The following is a 21627-nucleotide window of genomic DNA, read 5'->3' on the forward strand; positions in this document are numbered from 1 at the left end:
AATTCATCTAGTTTTGAATTATAGGGCTTCAGGAACAAAACAGTTCCCATTTTTAGTATTTTCTTTACTTTTTCTTTCTTTTCTTTTTTCTGAGACAGTGTCACTTTGTCTCCCAGGCTGGAGCAGTGGCACAATCTCGGCTCACTGAAACCTCTGCCTTCTGGGCTCAAGCGATTCTTCTGCCTTAGCTTCCCAAGTCGCCGTTGGAATTACAGGCACATACCACCATGCCCTGCTACCCTGCTAATTGCTTTTTTTTTTTTTTTTTTGTAGGTCAAGATGGGGTTTCACCATGTTGGCCAGGCTGGTCTTGAACTCCTGACTTCAAGTGATCCACCCACCTTGGCCTCACAAAGTGCTGGGATTACAGGCGTGAACCATCACACCTGGCCCTGTTTTTAGTATTCTCATGGAGGAAAGTTCGATTGGGGGGATGCAGAAGAATTTAGAATCTAATCTTGGCTATAGGTAGATAATAAGAACTCAAAAACAATGCACAGGGCTACAATCTAATAACAGGTGTATTATAGTTTTTCTTTTAGAAATAGTTTCTCTCTACATTGATCACATAGAAATGTCAGATTTAAAAACTTCTTGGGGCTAGGAAGCCAAAACCAAGGAAGACTTTAGATTTTCCTACAGTGTGAAGGTTCCTGGGCCTGCCAGGAAGTGATAAGAGTTTACTCACGTCACTGTAAGGCTGAGAACTCTTGAAACCAGGTGTTCTATTCACGCTTTCAAATACGATATTTTATTCAAGGCATTGGTAATATAACCCATGTTTCCAATTGTATCCTGTTATAAAGAGAGAACAGATTTTTACTGAACTTATGCAAATAACCATATTGCCATAAGAAAATTCACAAATAACTTCTGAATTTTGGAGTGATCAAGTAGGGAGGAAAAGCACATGCTTCCACCTTTGTTCACAAAAGTATACTTTACCAAATTGCTGTAAACTATAGATAGCTTAAGAGAAAATTTCTTTAAATCTGGAAAACAAAACATTTAAGTAAAAAACCAAGTTTTAAAATAAAAGTCATAAAAACATCTTCATCAGTTATTCAATTTCATGAAATTAATTTTTGTTTCCTTTGATCTTAATTAGCAGTTTTGTGAATTTCTCAGAGTTTTGGAAAACTTTTAGTCTACTGATCTTAAAGTTATTAGAAACTTGTTTTAGGAGTACTTGTTAGAATCTTTTCCATGAATCTGATTAGATGCCACTAGAAAAAAATGAAAACCCTGGATGATAGAGACAAATTAGCCATGTTTAAAATCTGATGAACATTTATTATAATCAGCAATTGACAAGTAAATGTATTTATTTTTGAGACATACAATCTAATAACCAAAATCATGACTGATAATATACTAGATTTTTAAGAATTCTATATTACTCTAGAAAATTTATATCAATAATATACCCATAAATGTAACAGAAAAAAACCTAGTATGACTTATTATTTGACAGTAATAATGACTTTCTATACATTTAATACATCAAATGAGCTTAATTATTTAGCATCTCTACAAAATGAGAGATATATCCTTTATTTTATTTTATTTTATTTTATTTTTCTTCATTTCTCATACAGGGTGCCACTGCAGGTAACCATCAGAGAACTGAATTTGCTATTTTCAAATATACAGAACTGAACAAAAGCATTTTAGCATGGTGTCTTACTGTACATAGAAAACTGGTGAACATCTTCAGAAACTAAGACCAGGAAATAAAATGAGTGAATACTATTTGTTGATAACGTTTTTGAATCACTCAACAGTGTTAATATAGGCTATCTTTACCTGAAAGCAGAATTACAATTACTCACTCTGGCAGCATTGGGCAATTCTAATATGCAGGTCTAATGAAAAGTAGGTACAACCAGCAAGCAAGCAAGGGATAAATGCCATGTCTGCTTCCAAAGGGAGTGAGTGATTTGGAACCATGCTCTGCAGATTTTAAGAACTGATAATAGTCATCTTAACAGCTTAATATTGAGTTTCCCTTGAGTTGATTGTTGGCAATCAACAAAAGTGAGAATTTCTGAGATGAGCTAAATAGGATTAAAAAGCAGAACACTGTCCATATAACAGAATTGCTGCTTCACAACTTTTGCCCAGTTCTCACCTGTTATCCTACAAAACCTCTCATCTGCTACATTTTAGTGAAAACCTCTGCCAACTGTAACAGACTTTTCTCAGCCCAGCTCTATATACTTAGTATTTGAAACAAGGCTTGTGAAGTGGATGCGTCCACAGGAAAATGCAGTGTTTCTACTGGAGGTAAGTGTCAAGTTTCCTCTTTATGTTGTCAAAGGAATCTGCTCCCATATAATCAGCCTGGCCCTGTTCCCACCACTCCTTCCATTCTTCTGAGGATACAAAAGGCTGTGTCATAGCTGGGATCTCCCCAAGGGACAGATGTGACATGGCCCCTGAGACATCTTCCATATTTACATGTGAGCAGGTGTCTTTGACAAGGCCAAATTGCTGAAGCAGAGGTAAAACATTGTTGGTAAAGATATTCCACCACAGGATGAGAAACTCTGGATCACTTTTGACACTTTTTGTTTGGGGATCATAAATATAATTCCATGGTTTGACTCGTACAGGAAATGCACAACTTTGGCACTTACACCAAAAACTTTAAATGCTGGGAGATGGGAGTATATAGAGATGCTGCTTAGGTTATAAATAAATGGCAAGGGTTTTCTGATATCTATTGTTGCCCAGCTGCTAAAAATTGTGTTCAGGTTGGGTGCAGTGGATCACGCCTGTAATCCCAGCACTTTGGGAGGCCAAGGCAGGTGGATTACCTGAGGTCAGAAGTTCAAGACCCGCCTGGACAACATGATGAAATCCTGTCTCTACAAAAATACAAAAATTGGCTGGGCATGGTGGCTCATGCCTGTAATCCCAGTGACAGGGGAGGCCAGCTGGACTTCCTGGGTCGAGTGGGGACTTGGGGAACTTTTCTGTCTTACAAGAGGATTGTAAAATGTACCAATCAGCACTCTATAAAACGCAGCAATCAGCACTCTGTAAAATGCACCAATCAGCACTCTGTAAAACGCACCAGTCAGCGCTTTGTAAAATGCACCAATCAGCAGGATTCTAAAAGTAGCCAATCACGGGGAGGATTGAAAAAGGGGCACTCTGATAGGACAGAAATGGAACATGGGAGGCGACAATAAGTGAATAAGAGCTGGCCACCCCAGCCAGCAGTGACAACCCACTCGGGTCCCCTTCCATGCTGTTCAAGCTTGTTCTTTTGCTCTTTAAGATAAACCTTGCTACTGCTCACTCTTTGGGTCCGTGCCATCTTTAAGAGTTGTAACACTCACCACAAAAGTCCATGGCTTCATTCTTAAAGTCAGTGAGACCACAAAGCCAGTGGCAGGAACCAACTCTGGACACATCTTGGGGGCTCATCCAGGATATTGCCATGCGGTGAGTACCATTGGACCCCTTTCACTTGCTATTCTGTCCTATTTTTCCTTAGAATTCGGGACCTAAACACTGGGCACCTCTTGGCCAGTTAAAAGCGACTAGTGTGGCTGCCAGACTAAAGACATAGGTTTCAGGCTTTCTGGGAAAGGGCTCTCCAACAATCCCCAACTCTTTGAAGTCAGGACCATTGCTTTGCCTGGAACCAGCTTCCGCTTTTCCTGCACTTCTGGGCTGAGCCGAGGGTCAGCAGAGAGGAAAGCCATTCAGCTCCAGGGTCCCAACAAAAAGTTAGTTGTCCCTGCAGCCATGAGCGGAGCTCTCAGTTACATCACCCAAATGAGACTTGCCTATCTATCCTATTTATCCTGACCCTTGCCTCCTGGGTCCTAATGCCTGTCAGTCAAACTTCCTTTTGCCTCTCTTCTCCAAGCCTAGTCCTGCTTCTAAAAACCACTCCCTAGTTTCTCCTATAAGGATGATTTCTAATAGAGATTTCAGGACTCTGTTCCCTTCTTTAGGCACCTGGGCTTACCAATCAGAAAGAACCAAAATTCTTCAATGGGAAATAGGCACCCTGGGACACATAATTTTTTACTGGAGCCCCATCGGGCGGACTATCTGGAACACCATCTATCCTTTTAGGATCCCTCCTCAGACTGCAGGCCTAACAAAGGCTATTCCTGAAGCTAGGATATGGGGAGCCTCAGAAATTATAGACTCCTAAATTGGGGGGATATCTTTCCTATTCATATGATGAGAAGTGAGGACAAAAGGTGTCACTCTTCCAACCCTGGAGATCCCTTCCCTCCCTCAAGGTATGGCCTTTCACTCCATTTTGAGGCATATCGTCTTTATAGGACAAGGGTAAGGTCCCAATACCAACAGGAGAAAACACTTAGGACTCTAACTAGCAGGTTTTTGAGAATGCATCGGTAAGGGCCACTAAATCCGACATTTCTCGATCCTCTTTGTGGTCTAAGAGGAAAGGCAAGGGTACAGGTTTTCAAGAATGCATCAGTAAGGGCCACTAAATCTGACCTTCCTCAGTCCTCTTTGTGGTCTAGGAGGAAAACAAGTGTTTCCGCTGCTGCTTCAGTGAGCGCAACTATTCGAAACAGCAGGGTCCAGGGACCGTTGTGGGTTCTTGGGCAGGGGAAGAAACAGACCAAAACCATGGGCAGTTTTTTCTTTCTGTTTTAGTTGGGAAACACTCAGGCATCAACAACTCACCCTTGAAATGCATCCTAAGCCATTGGGACCAATTTGGCCCACAAACCCTGAAAAAGACATGGCTTATTTTGTTTATTTATTTTTTGCACTATGGCCTGGCCCCAATATTCTCTCTCTGATGGGGAAAAATGGCCACCTGAGGGAAGTGTAAATTACAATACTATCCTGCAGCTTAACCTTTTCTATAAAAGGGAAGGCAAATGGAATGAAATACCTTATGTCCAAGCTTTCTTTTCATTGAAGGGTAATCCACAACTTTGCAAAGCTTGCAATCTACATCCCACAGGAGGACCTCTCAGCTTACCCCCACATCCTAGCCTCCCTACAGCTCCCCTTCCTATTAATGGTGAGCCTCCGCTAATCTCCCCCACCCAGAAGGAAACAAACAAAGAAATCTCCAAGGGACCACAACCTCCCCCCGCCCCCCGGGCTATCGGTTATGTCCCCTTCAAGCTGTAGGGGGAGGGGAATTTGGCCCAACCCAGGTACATGTCCCCTTCTCCCTCTCTGATTTAAAGCAGATCAAGGAAGACCTGGGGAAGTTTTCAGATGATCCTGATAGGTATATAGATGTCCTACAGGGTCTAGACCTTTGACCTCATTTGGAGAGATATCATGCTACTGTTAGGTCAAACCCTGGCCTTTAATGAAAAGAATGCAGCTTTAGCTGCAGCCCGAGAGTTTGGTATCTTAGTCAAGTAAATGATAGAATGACAGCCAAAGAAAGGGACAAATTCCCTACCAGTCAGCAAGCCATCACCAGTATGGATCCCCACTGGGACCTAGACTCAGATCATGGGGACTGGAGTCATGAATATCTGTTGACCTGTGTTCTAGAAGGACTAAGGAGAATTAGGAAAAAGCCCATGAATTATTCAATGATGTCCACCATAACTCAGAAAAACGAAGAAAATCCTACTGCCTTCCTCAAGCGGCTATGGGAGGCCTTAAGAAAATATACTCCCCTGTCACCCTGCTCCCTCAAGGGTCAATTGATCCTAAAAAGTAAGTTTATTATCCAATCAGTCACAGATATCTGGAGAAAGCTACCAAAGCTAGCCCTGGGCCCTGAACAAAATTTGGAGGCATTATTAAACCTGGCAACCTTGGTGTTCTATAATAGGGACCTAGAGGAACAGGCCCAAAAGGAAAAGCGAGATCAGAGAAAGGCTGCAGCCTTAGTCATGGCCCTCGGACAAACAAACCTTGGTGGTTCAGATAGGACAGAAAATGGAGCAGGCCAATCACCCGGTAGAGCTTGTTATCAGTGTGGTTTGCAGGGACCCTTTAAAAAAGATTCTCCAATGAGAAACAAGCCGCCCCCTCACCCATGTCCACTATGTCAAAGCAATCACTGGAAGGCACACTGACCCAGAGGACAAGGGTCCTCTGGGCCAGAAGCCCCCAACCAGATGATCCAACAACAGGACTGAGGATGCCTGGTGCAAGCGCCAGCTCATGCCATCACCCTCACTGAGCCCTGGGTAAGTTTAACCATTGAGGACCAGGAAATTGACTTCCTCTTGGACAATGGTGCAGCCTTCTCACTGTTAATCTCCTGCCCCAGACAGCTGTCCTTATGGTCCGTTTCCTGAGGAATCCTGGGACAGCCTGTAACCAAGTATTTCTCCCACCTCCTCAGTTGTAACTGGGAGACTTTGCACTTTTCACATGCCTTTCTTGTTATGCCTGAAAGTCCCACACCGTTATTAGGGAGGGACATATTAGCCAAAGCTGGAGCTATTATCTACATGAATATGGGGGACAAGTTACCCATTCATTGTACCCTACTGGAGGAGGGAATCAACCCTGAAGTCTGGGCATTGGAAGGACAATTTGGAAGGGTAAAAAATGCCCACCCAGTTCAAATCAAGCTAAAACCCCACCACTTTTCCTTATCAAAGGCAATACCCTTCAGGCCTGAAGCTCATAAAGGATTACAGGATATTGTTAGATATTTAAAAGTTCAAGGCCCAGTAAGAAAATGCAGCAGTTCCTGCAACACCCCAATTTTATGAGTACAAAAACCGAATGGTCAGTGGAGACTAGTGCAGGATCTTAGTCTCATCGATGAGGTGGTAATTCCTCTATATCCAGCTGTACCCAACTCCTATACCCTGCTCTCTCAAACACCAGAGGAAGCAGAATGGTTCACTGTTCTGGACCTCAAGGATGCCTTCTTCTGCATTCCCCTGCACTCTGACTTCCAGTTTTTCTTTGCCTTTGAGGATCCCTCAGACCACACATCCCAACTTAGGTGGACGGTCTTGCCTCAAGGGTTTAGGGATAGCTCTCATCTGTTTGGTCAGGCACTGGCCCAAGATCTAGGCTGCTTCTCAAGTCCAGACACTCTGGTCTTTCATATGTGGATGATTTACGTTTGGCTACCAGTTCAGAAGCCTCATGCCAGCAGGCTACTCTAGATCTCTTGAACTTTCTAGCTAATCAGGGGTACAAGATGTCTAAATCGAAGGCCCAGATCTGCCTACAAGTCAAATATCTAGGCCTAATCTTAGCCAGAGGAACCAGGGCCCACAGCAAAGAATGAATTCAGCCTATACTGGGTTATCCTCACCCTAAGACATTAAAACAGTTTCAGGGGTTCCTTGGAATTACTGGCTTTTGCCAACTATGGATCCCTGGATACAACGAGATGGCCAGGCCACTCTATACTCTAATCAAGGAGACCCAGAGGGCAAATACTCATCTAGGAGAATGGGAACCAAAGGCAGAAACAGCCTTCAAAACCTTAAATCAGGCCCTGTACAAACTCCAGCCTTAAGCCTTCCCACAAGACAAAACTTCTCTTTATACATCACAGAGAGAGTGAGAATAGCTTTTGGAGTCCTTACTCAGACTCATGGGACAACCCCACAACCAGTGGCATACCTAAGTAAGGAAATTGATGCAATAGCAAAAGGCTGGCCTCACTGTTTATGGGTAGTTGTGGCGGAGGCCATCTTAGTGTCAGAGGCTGTCAAAATAATACAAGGAAAGGATCTCACCATCTGGACTACTCATGATGTAAATGGCATACTGGGTGCCAAAGGAAGTTTATGGCTATCAGACAATCACCTGCTTAGATACAAGGCACTACTCCTTGAGGGACCAGTGCTTCAAATATGCACGTGTGCAACCCTCAACCTGCCACTTTTCTTCCAGAGGATGGGGAACCAATTGAGCATGACTGTAAACAAATTGTAGGCCAGACTTATGCCACCTGACATGATCTCTTAGAAGTCCTCTTAGCTAATCCTGACCTTAACCTATATAGCGATAGAAGTTCATTTGTGGAGAATGGGATACGAAGGGCAGGTTTTGCCATAGTTAGTGATGTAACAGTACTTGAAAGTAAACCTCTTCCCCCAGGCACCAGTGCCCAGTTAGCAGAACAAGTGGCGCTTACCCGAGCCTTAGAACTGGGAAAGGAAAAAAGAATAAATATGTATACAGATAGCAAGTATGCTTATCTAATCCTACATGCCCATGCTGCAATATGGAAATAAAGGGAGTTCCTAACCTCTGGGGAAACCCCCAATAAATACCACAAGGAAATCATGGAGTTATTGCACGCAGTGAAAAAACCCAAGGAGGTGGCAGTCTTACAATGCCAAAGCCATCAAAAAGGTGAAGGAGAAAAGGCAGAAGGAAACTGTCAGGCCGACGCTGAGGCCAAAATTGCTGCCAAGTAGAACTTCCCATTAGAAATACCTATGGAAGGACCCTTGGTATGGAACAACCCTCTCCAAGAGATTAAGCTGCAGTATTCCCTGACTGAAACAGAACGGGGACTTTCACGGTGGCATAGTTTTCTCCCCTCTGGGTGGTTAACGACAGAAGAGGGAAAGGTACTCATACCCAAAGCTAGCCAGTGGAAAATACTTAAGACCCTCCACCAAACTTTTCATATGGGTATTGAGAATACTCATCAAATGGCCAAATCCCTATTTACAGGGCCAAATCTCCTCCGGACCATCCAGCAAGTAGTCAAAGCATGTGAGGTGTGCCAAATGAATAATCCCTTGGTACATTGTAAGGCTCCTCTGGGGGAACAAAGAATAGGGCAGAGGACTGGCAGTTAGACTTCACCGATAGGCCTAAGTCAAGGGGATTCAATACTTATTGGTCTGTGTTGATATCTTTACAAATTGGATACAAGCCTTCTCTGCAAGACAGAGAAGGCTCAGGAAGTGGTTAAAGTCCTAATTCATGAAATGATTCCTAGATTTGGGCCCCCCCAAAGCTTATAAAGTGGCAGCTTTTAAAGCTTCCCCAAAGCTTATAAAGTGACAGTCCAGCTTTTAAAGCCACGATAACTCAGGGAATTTCCAGGGTGCTAGGATACAATATCACCTTCACTGCGTCTGGAGGCCACGATCCTCAGGGAAGGTTGAGAAGGCAAACGAAACACTCAAGAGGCACTTAAGGAAACTAACACAAGAAACGCATCTCCCATGGCCTACTCTCTTGCCCATGGCCTTATTGAGAATCTGAAATTCTCACAAAATAGGGCACCTACTATCCCATCAGTGTAATTATACCCTACAACTTTAAGGCCCAATTGATCACAGTAACTTCTGAGTCACCCAAACAGCTCCATTCAGATGGCTTGTCCACTTCTCAGGTTCCCCCAAAATCATCACCACCTCCCTGCTTAACAAACAGTCCAGGTTTTGTAATGGCGAACATACTCCCTGCATGACCATTCATCCCTGGAGCCCCTGCAGCAGCGCCCCCACCACTAGTGAATGTCTTTTCATCCCCTTTTTCAATCACTCTCTTGAATGGTTCCTAGTAGATATAAAAAGTTTTTTTTTTTTTTTTTCCAATGGGAAAATAGAACACAGGGAGCCAGTCAGTTTGCTCCCAACACCCCTTTCCAGCCACTCACCGCAGCTACCTTGGCAAGTACTCTAGGAGTATGGGAAAATGAAATCAACAAACACACACCTTTTTAACATACGCAACCAGCCAAGGCATATTCCTCTTATGTGGAACTTCAACCTATATCTGCCTCCCCACCAACTGGACAGGCACCTGCACCTTAGTCTTCCTAAGTACCGACATTGACATTGCCCCAGGAAATCAGACCCTATTAGTGCCCCTCAAGGCTCAAGTCCATCAGCACAGGGCCATACAACTAATTCCCCTACTTATAGAGTTAGGAATGGCCACTGCTACAGGAACCAGAATAGCCAGTTTATCTACTTCACTGTTTATCTACTTCACCACACTCTCAAAGGATTTCTCAGACAGTTTGCAAGAAATAACAAAATCTATCCTTACTCTACAATCCCAAGTAGACTCTTTGGCAGCAGTGACTCTCCAAAACCGTCAAGACCTAGACCTCCTCACTGCTGAGAAAGGAGGACTCTGCACCTTCTTAGGGGAAGAGTGTTGTTTTTACACTAACCAGTCAGGGATAGTAGGAGATGCCACCCAGGGTTTACAGGAAAAGGCTTCTGAAATCAGACAATGCCTTTCAAACTCTTATACCAACCTCTGAAGTTGGGCAACATGGCTTCTCCCCTTTCTAGGTCCCATGACAGCCTTCTTGCTATTACTTGCCTTCGGGCCCTGTATTTTTAACCTCCTTGTCAAATTTGTTTCCTCCAGGATTGAGGCCATCAAGCTACAGATGGTCTTACAAATGGATCCCCAAATGAGCTCAACTCACAACATCTACTGAGGACCCCTGGACCGACCTGCTGGCCCTTTGACTGGCCTAGAGAGTTCTCCTCTGGAGGACACTACAACTGCAGGGTCCCTTCTTCGCCCCTGTCCAGCAGGAAGTAGCTAGAGTGGTCATTGCCTAATTCCCAACAGCAGTTGGGGTGTCATGTTTAGAGGGGGGATTGAGAGGTGAGGCCAGCTGGACTTCCTGGGTCAAGTGGGGACTTGGGGAACTTTCCTGTCTTACAAGAGGATTGTAAAACGCACCAATCAGTGCTCTGTAAAATGCACCAATCAGCACTCTGTAAAACGCACCAATCAGCAGGATTCTAAAAGTAGTCAATCGTGGGGAGGATTGAAAAAAGGGCACTCTGATAGGACAGAAATGGAACATGGGAGGGGATAATAAGAGAATAAAAGCTGGCCACTGCAGCCAGCAGTGGCAACCCGAGTCCCCTTCCATGCTGTGGAAGGTTTATTCTTTTGCTCTTCACAATAAACCTTGCTACCGCTCACTCTTTGGGTTCATGCCATCTTTAAGAGCTGTAACACTCACTGCGAAGGTCCACGGCTTCATTCTTAAAGTCAGCGAGACCATGAACCCACTGGCAGAAACCAACTCTGGACACACCAGTGCTTTGAGAGGCCAAGGTGGGTGGATCATGAGGTCATGAGTTCAAGACCAGCCTGGCCAAGATGGTGAAACCCCGTCTCTACTAAAAATACAAAAATTAGCCAGGAGCAGTGGCAGGCACCTGTAATCCCAGCTACTTGGGAGGCTGAGGCAGGAGAATTGCTTGAACCCAGGGGGCGGAGGTTGCAGTAAGCCAAGATCGCACCACTGTACTCCAGCCTGGGCAACAGAGTGAGACTCCGTCTCCAAAAAAAAAAGAAAAGAAAATTCAAAAATTAGCCAGGCATGATGGCAGGTGCCTGTAATCCTAGCTACTTGGAGGGCTGAGGCAGGAGAATCAGTTGAACCTGGTAGGTGGAGGTTGTGGTAGGCCGAGATTGTGCCATTGCACTCCAGCCTGGGCGACAGAGTGAGACTCAGTCTCATAAAAAAAGAAAAGAAAAAACAAAAAAAATGTGTTCAGTAAGCCTTGGTCCCCACCATCAAAACTACCTTGCTCAGAAGCAAGATGAAACCGCAGATTATATATTTAAACTGAAGGCTGATAAATGAAGACTTCGGAATTGAAGCAGTCAGGCCACCTTGGGTCTGGTCCTGCTGATATTTCTTCTCTCTCAAACAGATCATCAATATTTCCTAGGACCAAAGTATCTGCATCCATGGATACACATTTTGAATACTGTATAAGCAACCAGCAGTGGAGCTTTGTCAGCGTGATAGCCAACTCTGGCCTCTTCATTAAGGATAGATGAGCAGAATCGTGCCATCTAAGACATCTACCATGACTTCAGCAAAGACGGTCTCTAAAACTTTTCTCATGGAGTCTGAGACTTGCGGGGTGGCGAGTACGACCAGCCTCTTGGTGGTCCTGTGCTATTTCAGAGATGAGCCCAGGGCCAGGACAGCTTTGGTGTAGGCATCATTTGTGGTCAGTGTCGCAAAGGCCTGATCTGTCATGGTGCTGCCGAGGGTGCAGGCAGCTGGGGCAGCCGCAGGTTGGGAGGGAGCAAGGGCAGGGAGGAGGCGCAGCGGGACTGCCATTTAAAACTCTCCAGGGGTTCAAACGGAAAGTGCCAAAGTTAACTCTAGAACAAAAAGAAAATTTAGAATTTTGATCTTGGAGAAGTCTGCCAAGGATTCAAAAGGTTCAAAACACTTGATGAAAACATGACCACAGGCCATTGTGAAATAATATTCATTTAACCAGAGTGATATCAAAGACTTAAAAAGCAATACAGAAAATAACGTGGATGTAAAATTCTTAACCCTTTCAAAGCTCAAAAAAATCTAATAAAGATAACAGGAAATTATCTTGACAAAATGTAAAATCTTTGTTTTTTAAGGCTTCTCCTTATTGGAAGCTCATTTATCCGAGTTTGCAATAAACTGAAAGTCATACCTGATGAGAAGATACTTGAATTCAGTCAAACACAGGAAACATATGTGTCCAAGTTTATATGTATACACCACATTATACAAAAATGTGGCCAGGCATGGTTGCTCACGCCTGTAATCCCAGCATTTTGGGAGGCTGAGAAAGGTGGATCACTTGAGGTCAGGAGTTCGAGACCAGCCTGACCAACATGGCGAAACCCCATCTTTACTAAAAATACAAAAATTAGCTGGGCGTGGTGGCGGGCGCCTGTAATCCCAGCTACTCAGGAGGCTGAGGCAGGAGAATTGTTTGAACCTAGGAGGCAGAGGTTGCAGTGAGTCGAGGTCTCGCCATTGCACTCCAGCCTGGGTGACAGAGCAAGACTCCAATTCAGGAAAAAAAAAAGAAAGAAACAAAGAAAAATGTAAAGAAGAACTAGTATCTTGAGCAGGGGAATACATGGCTCTTAGTAAAACCATGAGAAATTTCTTGGTTACGTGAAACAATTCAGATACATCAAAAAAAAGTCAAGAGGGCTGGGCACAGCGGCTCACGCCTGTAATCCCAACACTTTGGCAGGCTAAGGTGGGTGGATCACGAGGTCAGGAGTTCGAGACCAGCCTGGCCAACATAGTGAAACCTCGTCTCTACTAAAAATACAAAAATGAGCTGGGTGTGGTGGCGGGCACCTGTAATCCCAGCTACTTGGGAGGCCAAGGCAGGAGAATCGCTTGAAACTGGAAGGCAGAGGTTGCATAAGCCCAGATCGCACCACTGCATTCCAGCCTGGGTGACAAGAGGGAAACTCCATCTCAAAAAAAAAAAAAAAAAAAGAAAGAAAAAAGAAAAAAAGCCAAGAGTGCACAAACCAACTTACAGTGAAGAAAAATATTGCTTTTCTAGGACTTTAAGACAGAACATTTCAGTGTCAGGTTATAACAGCAGAGTTAGAACTGGAGAAAAAAGTTACAGGAGCTGACTAAAGAGTTAAAAAAGAGTTATTACCCAAGTTGAGCAAAAATATATAGCTTCTGAAGGGGAGAAAGAAGAGCTGATGTAATGATGCATGACCTGCAAATCATGTAGCAGGATACCACAAACTTTGAACTTCCGAGATAAGAGTTTGAGAAACTCCAAGAGGAAAACTCTACCCCAAGAAATGAAATCATTATTTCATTATCATTATTATTATTATTTTGAGACAGAGTCTCACTCTGTCGCCCAGGCTGGAGTGCAGTGGTGCCATCTTGGCTCACTGCAAGCTCCGCCTCCCGGGTTCACGCCATTCTCCTGCCTCAGCCTCCAGAGTAGCTGGGACTACAGGCACCCGCCACCACGCCCCGCTAATTTTTGTATTTTTAGTAGAGACAGGGTTTCACCACATTGGCCAGGCTGTTCTCGAACTCCTGACCTCATGATCCACCCGCCTCTGCCTCCTGAAGTGGAAATTATCATTTTAAATGAAAAAGACAGCACTTTAAACCTTGAATTAAGAAAATTAAATGTAAATGTAAAACAGAAAAAAAAATGTGCGGAGAATTAAAAATCAAAGCCTCTTGCAAATTTTACTTACAGTAGATCAGTATTTCAAGAAAAGCTTATTGTTCTAACGTAGGAGACCATATTTTCCGTTGTATCAGTGTTTTTTTTTTTTTTTTTTTTTTGAGATGGAGTTTCGCTCTTGTTGCCCAGGCTGGAGTGCAACCGGGTGATGATCTCTGCTCAGGGCAACCTCTGCCTCCCGGGTTCAAGCGATTCTCCTGCCTCAGCCTCCAGAGTAGCTGGGATTACAGGCATGCGCCACCACACCTGGCTAATTTTGTATTTTTATTTATGTATTTGTTTATTTTTTAGATGGAATCTTGCTCTGTTGCCCAAGCGGCAGTGCAGTGGTGCGATCTCGGCTCACTGCAAGCTCCGCCTCCCAGGCTCACGCCATTCTCCTGCCTCAGCCTCCTGAGTAGCTGGCACTACAGGCGCCCGCCACCACGCCCGGCTAATTTTTTGTATTTTTTTTTTTTTTTTTTAGTAGAGACGAGGTTTCACCATGTTAGCCAGGATGGTCTGGATCTCCCGACCTCATGATCTGCTGGCCTCGGCCTCCCAAAGTGCTGGGATTACAGGCGTGAGCCACGGCGCCCAGCCCCTAATTTTGTATTTTTAGTAGTGATGGGGTTTCTCCACGTACGTCAGACTGGTCTCAAACTCCCAATCTCAGGTGATCCACCTGCCTCGCCCTCCCAAAGTGCTGGGATTACAGGCATGAGCCACCACGCCTGGCCCAGTGTATTTTTAATATTAAAGTTCAATCTTTAAAAGACACAAATAATTCCCTTCTTATTGTAGTCAACTTGATTACACACAAAATGTCTTTCATAAATCCATTATTTGTGATCTTTTACAATCTGCACAGACCTTAAATGACATGCTTAGAATTTCTGCATTTTCCAATACTTCCTCTTTTTTTTTTTTTTTTTTTGGCAGTCTTGCTCTGTTGCCCAGGGTGGAGTGCAGTGGCACGATCTCGGCTCACTGGAAGCTCCACCTCCCAGGTTCATGCCATTCTCCTGCTTCAGCCTCCCGAGAAACTGGAACTACAGGCGTCTGCCACCACGCCTGGCTAATTTTTTTATATTTTCAGTAGAGACGGGGTTTCACCCTCTTAGTCAGGATGGTCTGGACCTCCTGACCTCGTGATCCACCCGCCTCCGCTTCCCAAAGTGCTGGGATTACAGGCGTGAGTCACCACACCCGGCCCCAATACTTCGTCTTTTCTAAATAACTAGTCATTTTACTTCAGGACAAAAACTGACCACATAAGATTCTTTCTCATACAAAATTATCTTCTTTTCTTTTTAACCTTCCTTGCCCAAAATACTTTTTCCTACCTATAACTTTCTTTACATTTCCCTCCTACTTAACTGGTTTCTTTCTATCTTGTTTCTATTCCTTTCCTAAGCCCATAGTTTGAAACAACTTTTAAACAAACTCTGATTTGAAAAGAGAATTAGTTTTCTCAATAAAGAACACAGTTTTGGCTGGGTGCAGTGGCTCATGCCTGTAATCCCAGCACTTTGGGAGGCCAAGGCAGGTGGATCACTTGAGGTCAGGAGTTCGAGACCAGCCTGGCCAACATAGCAAAACCCTGTCTGCACAAAAAATACAAAAATTAGCTGGGCATGGTGGCAGGTGCCTGTAATTCCAGCTACTTGGGAGGCTGAGGCAGGAGAAGTGCCTGGACCTGGGAGGCAGAAGTTACAGTGAGCTGTGATCACACAACTCTACTCCAGTCTGGGCAACAAAGCAAGACTTCATCTCAAGAAACAACAACAACAACAACAAAACAGTTTTTAATGGTTCTCTTATAAGTTTTATAATTAAAAACACATCTGGCCAGGTGCAGTGGCTCACATCTGTAATCCCAACACTTTAGGAGGCTGAGGCAGGTGGATCACTAGAGGTCAGGAGTTCAAGACCAGCCTGGCCAATGTGATGAAACGCTGTGTCTACTAAAAATACAAAATTAGCCAGGCATGGTGGCAGGCGCCTGTAGTCCCAGCTGTTCAGGAAGCTGAGCAAGGAGAATCATTTGAACCTGAGAGGTGGAGGCTGCAGTGAGCCAAGATCGTGCCACTGGACTCCATTCTTGGTGACAGAAAGAGACTCTGACTCAAAAAAAATCTAATTTTGTTGGTAAACTTTATATACAGAATTTTATATATATATTTAAAATATATATATTTAAATATATTTATATATAAATATAAAATATTTATATATTATTTATTTTATAAATAAAATATATAAATATATATTTAAAATATATATAATTCTGTTTATATAATACACACAGACACATACAAACATATATATACATATATGAATTTTTAATTCTTAGTAACCTCAGTTTCTAGCAATAATTTTTTTTTTTTTTGAGACGGAGTCTCACTCTGTCACCCAGGCTAGAGTGCAGTGGCATGATCTCAGCTCACTGCAACCTCTGCCTCCTGGATTCAAGCAATTGTCCTACTTCAGCCTCCTGAGTAGCTGAGATTACAGGTGCCTGCCACCACACCAGCTATGTTTTTGTTTTTCCAGCAAGAGATTTTGAACTGTCACATATCAGTATTTCACAGATGAGAACCATTTCATAATTTTTATTTTTATTTATTTCTTTATTTTTTTGAGGCAGAGTTTTACTCTTGCCACCTAGGCTGAAGTGCAGTGGCGTGAGCTTGGCTCACTGCAGCCTCTGCCTCCCAGGTTCAAACGATTCTCCTGCCTCAACCTCCCAAATAGGTGGGATTACAGGCATGCCCCATCATGCCTGGCTAACTTTTGTATTTTTAGTAGAGACGGGGTGTCACTGTGTTGGTCAGGCTGATCTCGAACTCCTGACCTCAGGTGATCTGCCCACCTCAGCCTCCCAAAGTGCTGGGATTACAGGCGTAAGCCACCATGCCTGGCCCCATTTCATAATTTTTAGAAACATGTTTCCCAACTGGGCATAATGGCTCATTCTTATAATCCCAGCACTGTGGGAGGACAAGGTGGGAGGATTGCTTAAAGTCAGGAGTTTAAGACCAGGCTGGATAACAAAGTGAGACCCCATCTTTACAAAAAATTAAAAAATTAGCCAGGCATGGTGGCACATTCCTTAGTCTCAGCTACTCAGGAGGCTAAGTAGGAGGACTGCTTGAGCCCCCAAACTTGGAAATGATCTGGATATTTATGAGTACTTATTACTTAATTTAACATAACATTCTAGTTACATGGAAATTTTATTTATTAACATTTACATTTACCTAATTAATCTATTTGTAATTGTTGTAACAATTATAACTAGATTAGTTATGAAAACTGATATATTAGATAAAACTGGTCATCATTTCAAGTTGTTTCCCTGTTAACCATTTTTTATAGAATGTGACTATCAGGTGTTCACCTAAGAACCTTAAATTTAAATATATAGGTATTTTGCCTACAACTCAGAAGATACAGTTCTTTTATTTTTCTTTCTTTCTTTTTTTTTTTTTTTGAAATGGAGTTTTGCCCTTATTGCCCATGCTGGCATGCAATGGCATGATCTCGCCTCACTGCAACCTCTGCCTCCTGGGTTCAAGTGATTCTCCTCTCTCAGCCTCCCGAGTAGCTGGGATTACTGGAATGTGTCACCATGCCTGGCTAATTTTGTATTTTTAGTAGAGACGGGGTTTCTCCATGTTGGTCAGGCTGGTCTCAAACTCCCAGCCTCAGGTGATCCATCCGCCTTGGCCTCCCAAAGTGCTGGGATTACAGGCGTAAGCCACTACGCCCGGCCTAATATGGTTTTCATTATACCAACAATATTGAACAAGACTATTCTGTTTTTAGGTTGAATTTATAGTTTGATAACCTTTGTGACAAACCCTCACTTAAAACATCTAGTGGGCACAAATATAAGACTGTCTGACTAGTAAATCCAGGCAAAAATGTATTCTGAAAATTCTGAAGACATTTTTATTTTTATTTTACTACCAAATTTAAAATCAGCTTCTTTGTCAAAATTTACTTAAGTCACATTACTAAAAGGCATTGAGTTAATTATTATATATGTTACATGAATGATCATCTAAGCCAATCTGAATAGAATTTCTTAAGGAAACTTTGGTTGATAATGCCATATTTTACCATGTAAACATAACATATAACATAATACATATGCATGTACATAAACATAACCTAAACACATATACACACACAAGGCTCTTATAGCTTTCATTTTAGAATTTTAGTCATAAGATAGTAAAACAAACACGTGACTTTAAAAAAGTTGGATCCAAATTACTTTTTGACAAAATGGGACTTGTTCACATGGCTAAGTTTTTATTTGACCTGAAAGGTAATCTAATGAGAGCTGTGAACCAAAATTTTGGGCAAAACAGTTCCCATGGAAGTTTCAATTAAAAACAAACACTTTTTACTCTTTTTACAGTTTCAAATGAGTTTAGGCTTAAATATTTAAATGTTTACATTTTAGTTGAAACTGGCTGAATTGTGTAAGAAAAACAGAATCTCCAGCGGCCTTGAATTTGTACAAATCTGTCTTTTGTTTACTGGTCTGGCTTGCTTGACTAGTCAATGCAGGCAGGGAAACATTTTAGCAGTTTTTTTCCATTGGCTTTTGCTTGTTTTAGCCTCTGTGTGGCAGACAAAACAATGTTTATGCTGGGCAGAGATTTATTATTGCTACTCTGAACTCAAGATTTCAACCTGTTTAATCTAAGATCCTAACTTTTATAAACACTTATCTAGTTTTCTTTTCTTTTTTTTTTTTTTTTTAGGATAGCAATCCTTCAATTAACTGTTCTATTACCCTAAGCAATTGTTAGGCAAACCTACTTTAACATTTTCAGATGTTGCTGGTTGTCATGGAGTTGTTGTCATTTATAAAGTCATTAATTTAGAAGCCCTTTAAGACTTTTAAGCCAGGCATGGTGGCTCATGTCTGTAATTCCAACACTTTGGGAAGCCAAGGTGAATGGCTCGCTTGAGCCTTGGAGTTCAAGACCAGCCTGGGCAACATGGGGGAGATGCCACTCCACCAAACCAAACAAAAACCAAAAAACAGAAATTAGCTGGGTGTGGTAGCACATATCTGTAGGCCTGGCTACTTGAGAGGCTGAAGTGAGAGGAGAGGATTGCTGGAGCCTGCCAGGTCAAGGCTGTAGTGAAGCATGATCATGCCACTGCACTCCAGCCTTAGTGACAGAGTGAGACGTCTCCCCCTCAAAAAAAATTAAAGTGGCGGGGCACAATGGCTCACTCCTGTAATCTCAGCACTTTGGGAGGCCAAGGCAGGCGGGTCTCTCGAGGTCAGGAGTACAATACCAGCCTGGCCAACCCGTCTCTACTAAACATACAAAAATTAGCCAGGCATGGTGGTGCATGCCTGTAATTCCAGCTACGTGGGAGGCTGAGGCAGGAGAATCACTTGAACCCGGGAGGCAGAGGTTGCACTGAGCCGAGATTGTGCCACTGCACTCCAGCCTGGGAGATTGAGCAAGACGCCATAAAAAAAAAAAAAAAAAAAAAAAAAAAAAATCTTGGCTAGAATGCCATAAGCAGTGAGTTTCACCTCAACAACTGAGGAAGAGTCAGCTCATTCAAAGTAGGCAGAAAAAAAATAAAGAAATAAAGAGACAGAGAACTTCTAAGGCCTGACATGTTAACTCTATAGTTGCAGGGCTTTCTTTAGAGCTTTCAAATAATGATCATATGAGCTCTGAATTTTCACTGATGTAATTTACTCATCAGTTTTGGTTTTTTGTTTTTTTTGTTGTTGTTTTTGAGACAGAGTCTTGCTCTGTTGCCCAGGCTGGAGTGCAATGGTGCCATCTCGGCACACTGCAACCTCCACCTCCTGGGTTCAAGTGATTCTCTTGCCTCAGCCTCCTCAGTAGCTGGGATTATAGGCGTGTGCCACCATGCCTGGCTAATTTTTGTATTTTTATTTTTTATTTTTTTTAGTAGAGACGGGGGCTTCACCATGTTGGTCAGGCTGGTCTCGAACTCCTGACATTGTGATCCACCCGCCTTGGCCTCCCAAAGTGCTGGGATTACTGTGCCCGGCCTACCCATCAGTTTTAAAATGTGCATGAGAATGAGCTGTAATATAGCAAGCTGAAGTCTCAGAAAACCTAGCATGCCTTAATGTTTGAAAATCCCATCCTATTTCTTATAAGTTCTCAAGAGCAAAGAAAATCCTATAAATCCTTTTAGAGAATGTCAGAAGTTTGGATCAATGTTTTAGATGGTAGCAATCATCCTAGTTGTTTTTAATTAGCCATACTGCACCCGCCATTGAGAATGTTTGTTTTTGCTCTTGGGAGATTATTAGAAACAAGGAAGGAAAAAGAGCCAAATGATTTAGAGGCACACATATACCAAAATGAAATCAAAATCAGAGTGCTCACAAAAATTTTAACCCAGGCATGCAGATCAAAATACTAAATCAGATGTGCAGGTAGAAACAAAAATAAATTTACCAGAAATGACATATGTCAGAGACAGAATGTAAATTCTGTAAACAGAGTATTCGGATAAGAACTTTTGTCTGTTTTTGTTTGTTTGTTTGTTTGTTTGTTTTTGAGAGAGTCTCACTCTGTCACCCAGGCTAAAGTACAATGGTGCATCTCGGCTCACTGCAATCTCTGCCTCCTGGGTTTAAGCGATTCTCCTGCATCGGCCTCCTATGTAGCTGGGATTAGAGGCATGCACCATCACACCTGGCTAATTTTTGTGTTTTCAGTAGAAATGGGGTTTCACCATGTTGGCCAGGCTGGTCTCAAACTCCTGACCTCAAGTGATCCACCTGCCTAGGCCTCCCAAAGTACTGGGATTACAGGCGTGAGCCACAGTGCCCCACCAACTTTTGTCTTTATACCAGAATGGATTTGCCAGAAAACACAAAAAGTCTTTAATCATACCAGGAGAAATATTAAGGCTGCTTTATATCCAAAATAAATCCAGAATGAAGTCAAAGTGCTTCTACTAAAAAAGGAAGGTTTGGCCTGGGAGAAGATTCACCAGGGCAGAAAAGGTGAGCTATGGAAGCAGAGAGCTCAAAGAGCTCAAGTGAGTACTACACACTGATTCCAAGAATTGCTGATTCCTTCTTCTTTTTCTTTGAGCCAGAGTCTCGCTCTGTCACCCAGGCTGCAGTGCAGTGGCACAATCTTGGCTCACTGCAACCTTCTCCTCCTGGGTTCAAGTGATTCTCATGCCTCAGCCTCCCAAGTAGCTGGGAGGTGTGCACCACCATGCCTGGCTAATTTTTGTATTTTTAGTAGAAATGGGGTTTCTCTGCTTTGGCCAGGCTGGTCTCAAACTCAAGTGTTTTGCCCACCTCAGCCTCCTAAAGTGCTGGGATTACAGGCATGAGCTACTGTGCCAGGCCATCCTTTTTTTTTTTTTTTTTAAGCTGCAGTCTTTCATTTCATTTTATTTTTTTTTTGTAAATTTTTTGTTTGTTTGTTTGTAGAGATTCGCTCTGTTGCCCAGGCTGCTCTCAAACACCTGGGCTCAAGCAATCCTCCCACCTTGGCCCCTCACAGTGCTGAGATGACAGGTGTGAGACACCGCACCAAGTCCTGGTTTTTGTTTGTTTGTTTGCTTGCTTGTTTGTTTTGAGACAGAGTTTCACTCTTGTCACTCAGGCTGGAGTGCAATGGCGTAGTCTTGGCTCACTGCAACCTCTGCCTCCCGGGTTCAAGTGATTCTC

At 43.0% G+C, this 21627-nt stretch overlaps 1 pseudogene; it reads right to left on the reverse strand.

The window, feature by feature from the left end:
- Nucleotides 1–298: 298 nt before the first annotated feature.
- LOC100998868 lies at nucleotides 299–12543 on the reverse strand (annotated as a pseudogene).
- Between the last annotated feature and the right edge of the window lie 9084 nt (nucleotides 12544–21627).

Source organism: Papio anubis, chromosome 8, assembly GCF_008728515.1.
Source record: "Papio anubis isolate 15944 chromosome 8, Panubis1.0, whole genome shotgun sequence".
In the NCBI taxonomy this organism is placed as follows: Eukaryota; Metazoa; Chordata; class Mammalia; order Primates; family Cercopithecidae; genus Papio; species Papio anubis.